The 7,167-nt window shown below is 48.2% G+C and overlaps 1 protein-coding gene across 1 annotated transcript in view; it reads right to left on the bottom strand.

Annotated features, from left to right (window-relative positions):
* Positions 1 to 4,169, bottom strand: part of Rhbdl2 (rhomboid like 2) — a 43,170-nt gene extending 39,001 nt beyond the window's left edge. The window contains exon 1 of the mRNA XM_021201093.2: positions 4,078 to 4,169. The gene's annotated coding sequence lies outside the window, so the exon portion shown is untranslated. The remainder of the gene's footprint in view (positions 1 to 4,077) is intronic.
* Positions 4,170 to 7,167: the final 2,998 nt, after the last annotated feature.

Genomic DNA, 7,167 nt, shown 5'->3' with positions numbered 1-7,167 from the left:
AGGGAGGGAGGGAGGGAGGGAGGGAGGGAGGAAAGAAGGAAGAGATAACCAGAGATCAAGTAAGAGCAAACAAGAGTGATTTGGTGAATAGATGGAAGGGGTCACACCTTACTACAAATTTATAGTGCTGATTTTACTTGTCTATTCATTCACAGTAATTATGAGCTGCACACCATTCTAAGGATTTTCACAGAAAAATAGCTTACTTAATACTCAGACCAAACCTGTGCTGGCTAGTCTTAGGTCAACTTGGCGCAAGCTAGTTATCTGAAAGGAAGGAACCCAAATTCAGAAAATGCCTCCATAAGAACTGGCTGTAAATTTAATCCCAGCACTTGGGAGGCAGAGGCAGGAGGATTTCTGAGTTCGAGGCCAGCCTGGTCTACAGAGTGAGTTCCAGGACAGCCAAGGCTACACAGAGAAACCCCGTCTCAAAAAACCAAAAAAAAAAAAAAAAAAAGATCTGGCTGTAAGGCATTTCCTTAATTAGTGATTGATGGGGATAGCCCCGCCCATTGTGGGTGGTGCCATCCCTGGGCTGGTAGTCCTGGGTTCTATAAGAAAGCAGGCTGAGCAAGCCAGTGAGCAGCACCCCTCCATGGCCTCTGCATCAGCTCCTGCCTCCAGGTTTCCACCCTATTTGAGTTCCTGTCCTGACTTCCTTCGGTGATGAACAGCTTTATGGAAATACAAGACGAATAAACCCTTTCCTTTCCAACTTGTTTTTTGGTGATGGTGTTTGATCGCAGCACTAGAAACCCTAGCTAAGACAGGATTCTTACTGCCTGTATTAGTGACTTGCTGTGATAAAAGCAACCTAGCAGAGCAGCTTAAAGGAGAAAATGTTTCTCTTGTCACAGTCTGAGAGTTCAGACCCTCATGGCCAGAAGCCACGGCAGCAGGAGCTAGAAGTACCTGATCACACTGAATCTCCAGTCGGGGACAGTGAGTGACACTGACATGGTGGCTACTTACTGCTGAAGCTATCTGGCTACCCAGAGGGCCCCAGGGATCCTCCTGTCTCCACCCACTAGGACTGAGTTAGGATAACAATTATGTGGTATTACATGAGGCTTTTAGAGTCCGGGAAATCAGTCTGACGCTTGTGCAGCCTACACTTTGCCAACTGACTGTCTCCACAGCCTCTCGGTCTTGTGTACCAGAAGCTGGTCTCAAACTCAGTGTATAGCTGAGGCTGAGGCCTTGACTTTGATCGTCTGGCATCCACCTCCTGGGTGTTGGGACTGCTGGCCCTATCACTGCTCCTGGTTTATGCAGCCCCGGGGATGGAACCCAGGGCCTGGGGCATGCTAGGCATGCACTCTACCAACTGCTCTGTATCTCCAGCCACTCTCATCTCTTGCGTGCCCTCCCCTCCCCCAACTACACCCTGTACTGTGACCACACTGAGCCAGAGCTGGCCAGGTTCCCCTTCTCCAGTTGGTCTCCTCATGAGTTCTGCCCTCCGTGGAACATCTTTCCTCCCAATTTGTTGCCCCAGTTTGAGTCCCTTTACATCTCTCCTTCAGAGCCTTGCCATCTACCCAGCATTGTGGATGCGTCAGAGCCACACTGCACCAGGGAACATAACAGACATGGCCGAAGTGAGGGGCCCTTTAATGTGGCTCACCAACCTCTGCTGTGTTTGGGGTGCTTTCTTCGCAGACTGTGGGCATCATAAGTACAAGACTTCTGTTGTAGCCATTTTGCATCCTTATTGCACAGTCTAAGGAATGCACTACTGGATATTGCTTAGCTTCATCTACTCACAAAAGACTCACTGACAGAGCATTTTTATAGCAAGAGCATAGAAGGTACACTGTTTCTGTAACAGTGCAGACACTATCTGGATCCTTGGTTTTGTTCACTTGAGACAGGGTCTTGCTGTGCAGCCCTAGCTGGTCTAGTATTTGCTACGTAGCCTAAGACAGCCTCAAACTCACAAAATCCTTGTGCAGTCACCTTCCAGTGCAGGAACTACAGGCATGAATCGTCAAGCCAGATTAATTACCCCCCACCTTTGAGGATCTTTAGGTCTCCTAGGACAGATAGAGCGAATGAATGAATGAATGAATGAATGAGGAACAACTACAAGCGTGTCTCTTCCCAACTGGATGAAACAGCTCAGAACAGAAGTGATTGTGACACCTCCCTCTCTGCCCTCTATACAGAGACTTTGAAAAACATCAGGGACTGAGCGGACAGCATAGAGTCTGATCCACACATCTGAATCCTGGATCCAGGGAAAGCCTACGGGGATGAGAGTAATATAGCAGGGTTTCCATGTGTTTGGTTGGTTTGTATTTCTGAGGCAATGTCTCTCTGTGTAGCCCAGACTGGCCTTGAACTCAGCCTCCTGAATGCTGAGATTACAGATACGCACAAGCCCAAGACCATGCACTAGAGATGGCTGAGTGCCAGACCCAACTGGGACTGAGGGACGAGAGGCAGTCACCACTTGTTGGGGAAGGGGTGTCACTTTCTTCTGTAGTGTGCCACAGATAACTGGTCTTTTTTACACTAAATAAACCCCACCCCCACTCAGCAAATCACTCTGAACTCAGGAAGCCACACACTTGATGTAAAAGGGACATTTCACTGACAAGAATACCAGCGGGAGGAAGGGGGATAGGGCGTGTGAAACTGACTAAAATATATTTCATTAATGTTCTAAATTGTCAAACAAATATTTAACGGGGAAGGAAGGCCGGGAGCAGTAGCACATCGGGGAGGCAGAGGCAGGAGGATCTCTGGAAGTTCAAGGCCAGCCTAGTCTACACAGTGAGCTCCAAGCCAGCCCAGATAACATAGTGAGACCCTCTTCCAAAAAGAAGTAATAAAATAGAATTTTCTTAAATATGGGAGGAGAATAATGTCTCTGACGGTTCTCAAGTCAGAAACAGCATCACGGTCCGGTCCTAGCCCTGGTCCGGGGTTTGTACATCCAGCCAGAGGCCGGTCTCCTTCCTTCACATCTCTGGCCTCCCACCCCCTATAGCACCTGCCTCCACTACTCAGTTCAGTTTACAAGCCACCTGTCAGGGCCTGGGTTTGTCTTCTCTGTCTTTACAAGCCTACAGCAAGGGAAGGGCCAGATAGGGAGGGGCAAAGAAGAAGAAAGCAGAGGTGTTTATCCAGGCCACACAGTGAGCTAACCGCCCAGCCTGCCCTTGATTCACAGAGTTCCTTATCACCTTTAAAAACAAACAAACAAACAAACAAAACCAGGACCTTACAGGTGAGGATGCTGAGGACCAGGAAGTAAATAGGAGATGAGGGGGTTAGCAATCCAGGCTTGTAACTCCCACCATGCCCCGCTGCCTGCCTGTCAGCTTGTAGATACGTGTGGATAAATTTCACCTTTTTTATTCACAGCAGAAAGGTCATGTTCCGCCCTCCAGACAACTGATGTGTGTGCTCAATTAATGAGTAAACAAATGACCAAAACTAAATGAACGATTGCTGGAGGTAAATCCCTTAGGTGCCATAGCAGGAAGGAGGAAATCACAGCAGAGCTGCCTTGCTGGAGGAGCTAAAACCTCTTCCTGGCAATCACCAGGGCAGAGGATGGGGAAGCACAGGTAGTTTCTGGCTCAGATGGTGATACGGATGGTCACCGACCACCGGTTTAGTTATAGGTGTGGCTGACTTGGTAACACACACACACACACACACACACACACACGCACACGCACGTGCACACTCACACGCACATACGTACACCACCATTCCTCCCGCCCAAAACAAAAAATAAAAATAAGCCCTGGAAGTCTGAGGATGCTGGGGAGAAAGTAATGAAGCAGTGCTCGCTTGAACCGTGCAGCGAGGTGGCAGGATTAAACTCCTAGGTCGTCTCCCCTGCCACTTCCAGAGCGCTGCCAACTTTGAAAAGTTTCAGAACCTGAAGCAGACACTCTAGGTTCTTCCGGAAGTTTGATTCTGGAAGCAGCAACCTTCCTTCCCCTCATTGGCGGTCAGCAGGTTTAGGGAGCTACCTAGAATTTCTGCCACCAGCTTCCTGTTTCAGCACCCGGCCTCCCGCCGTCGGTTCCCCCCACCCCAACCCCTGCACCTTACCTGGGGAGCCCAAGGCACCGCGGTCCCACACTGCAGTCGGATCTTGCACTTCAAGCGGCCAACGGAGCTGCCTGGAGGCCCGAGCCACAGCCTGCCAGGCTCTCCTCCCGCCCTCCCAGAACTAAAATTGTCCGGACAGGTTCCTAAGGAGGAGGGAGCCGGAGGAAATCCCCTCCCCTGGTGGCCTGGCCTAAGCTGGGCCAGCCTGCTAGGCAGTCTTCCCTGGGTTGGCCCTGGATGAATGAGTTGTGGCCTCCTCCTACTTTGGGTCTGTGCCAGGAAGCCTGTGACAGCCACCCTGCTCTTTCTCCCGGGCTACCCATGCCTCCTCCTTGTCCTGTATGTGACAGAGTCCCACATGTTGTGTTGGTTCTCAGGTCTCTTGGAAAGCTCTGCTCTGCTAGGTCTCAGTTACTTTACATGGGATTGTCCTGGATCACACTCTAGTGTGACTCAGGCCTGGTACTTTACAACAACTGAGTAATTTGATAGCGCTGGACAGAAGCTTGGTCACAAGCTCCTGGGCTCTGCACACACACTGGATGTACCTTAGCCCCCATGCAATGGGTTTGCCCGTCTCTAATTATCCATTCAAAGTATGTTGAGGATGACTGACCTTGTGCCAGGTCCTGAGAGGGGAAAAGTAGGTTAACCTGGTGCCTGCCCTCCTGTACTGGCAAGCCAAAGAAAAAGTCTTCCACTAAAGGTTTGCCCAAGATCCTGGCAGCATGATCAGGGAGGACTTCCCTGCGTGGGAGAGCTCTAGGGAAAAAAAAAAAAAATTCTCAGAGATGACATAGAAGATAAGCAAGCCACTGAAGTTCAGAACTGTGAACAAGGAGTGTCAGGCCAAGAAGGCTTGCCGAGAAATATTCAGACTTTACACTATAGACATGGAAGGACTCAGAGAGAGCTTAAACATGAAGTCAGACTCAGACTGTATTTATTTTCTGTGATGGGGATAGAACCTATGGCCTCACACAGGCCAGGCAACTGCCCTACCACTGAAACATACCCTCAGCTTCAAGTGACATTTATGTGTATAGGTTTGAACCTGCTTACCTGTATATGGACTGTGTGTGTGTGTGTGTGTGTGTGTGTGTGTGTGTGTGTGTGTGTGTGTGTGATGTGCCTGCAAATGCCAGAGGCCAGAGGAAGATATTAAATTCTCTGGATAATGGATGCCTAATCCAAAGAACTGACCAGGGGTGTGCATAGAGGAAGGCGCAGAGTAAGAGATGCTGTTAAGAGGAAGGTAGAACATGGTGGCACATGCCTACTGTCGTGAGGCATCCACCAGAGAAGACTGCTTGGACATGGGTCTAAGCCAATGGGAAGTCTTTATTAGCTGGCCGGCAACTACACTGGGTATTTGGGATCCTAGTGTAACAATGAGCCTCTCTCAGGGTGAAATTTTAAGCGTAAAAAACCATCCTGGGTTTGACATACTTCAGTTAACAAGTGCAATTAAGCTAAAAGTAGAACTACAGAAGCAAAACAAAAAAACAAAAAACAAAACCAAGGTTTGTACATTTAGAGACTGCCCACAACTATGGATTTTGATGGATTAGTTTTTTTTGGGGGGGGGGCGTGTTTCGAGACAGGGTTTCTCTGTATAGCCCTGGCTGTCCTGGAACTCACTTTGTAGACCAGGCTGGCCTCAAACTCAGAAATCTGCCTGCCTCTGCCTCCCGAGTGCTGGGATTAAAGGCGTGTGCCTACAGTGTACTCATATACATAAAATAAATAAATAAATCTTAAAAAAAAGAAAACTCCACTTCAGAGAATTCAGCGCCTTACTCTGGCCTTCATGGACACCAGGCATGCACAAAGTACACAGACATACATTCAGGCATTCAGGCTAAACACCAATACACATCAAATAAATAAATAGTATTGTAGCACTGATACACTTGATGTCTAAGGGAAGAGGCTGGCTTGCTAGGATGAGTCCCAGGTGTGATGGCAATTTTGGTTGTCAGCTTGACTACATATCATTAAAACCCAAAAATGGCTCCGGATACCTGTGTGGGACATTTGCTTAACTAAGTCATTTGAAGTGGAAGGATCTTCGAGGTGGGAAGACCCGCTTTTAATTTGGCCCACATTTTCTGCTGGAGGCCTGTGTAAAGGACATGGAAGAAGGAAGCCTCTCTCTCTGCCTTCTTGTCCTTGCCCCTTGCTAGCAAGTCCATCCCCTCCACTGGCATTAGAGCCTATGTCTTCAGGATCCCAGTGTATATTGAAGACCACCTGGGGCATCCAGCCTGTGGACTGAACGACTACTGGAGTCTTGGACCTTCTGTTCATAGTTAGTCATTGTTGGGTTAGCTGGACCATAGCCTGTAAATAATTGAATAAATCCTCATTTATCTATCTTATAAGTTCTGTTACCTAGAGAACCCTGACTAATACACCAGATTTCCAACCTAATAACACTGTAGTATATATGTATGTATATATGTATGTAGGTATGTATGTATATATGTATGTATGTAGGTATGTATGTATGTAGGTGTGTATGTACGTACGTACATACGTATGTATGTATGCTTGTATGTGCACCTGTTGTATGATACTCATAGGAAAATCACTACTGAAGAGCATGGACTCAGTTCTGGACTGGTAGTTTCCAGAATACCTGTTACAAAGTACAAAGGTCTAGGAAGCAGTTGCTCCAGGAAAAGATAACCCACGCATCAGAGAGGCCTAACAGGAAGGAAAGGGTACATTCAGTCAGAAAGAAGGGAAAGAAAGCAGGGGCAGGAGAAATGGCTTAGTGGGAAAGTGTTTACTGCCCTTGCAGAGAAACCAGTCTCTCCTTGGCACACCAGACAGGACACAACCACCTGTAACTCCAGTTCCAAGGGTTCGATGCCCTCTGACTTTTGAGGGCATCTGAAGGCACATGGTGCACATAAACTCATGCAGCTATACATACATATACATGATAAGAAGATATATCATAGGCCGGACATGGTGGTGCACACCGTTAATCCCAGCACTTGGGAGGCAGAGGCAGGTGGATTTCTGAGTTCGAGGCCAGCCTGGTCTACAAAGTGAGTTCCAGGACAGCCAGGGCTATACAAA

Source organism: Mus pahari, chromosome 6 (genome assembly GCF_900095145.1).
Source record: "Mus pahari chromosome 6, PAHARI_EIJ_v1.1, whole genome shotgun sequence".
Taxonomy (NCBI): Eukaryota; Metazoa; Chordata; class Mammalia; order Rodentia; family Muridae; genus Mus; species Mus pahari.
Note: the sequence above shows the minus strand (reverse complement) of the source record. Positions and strands in the feature narration are given on the sequence as shown.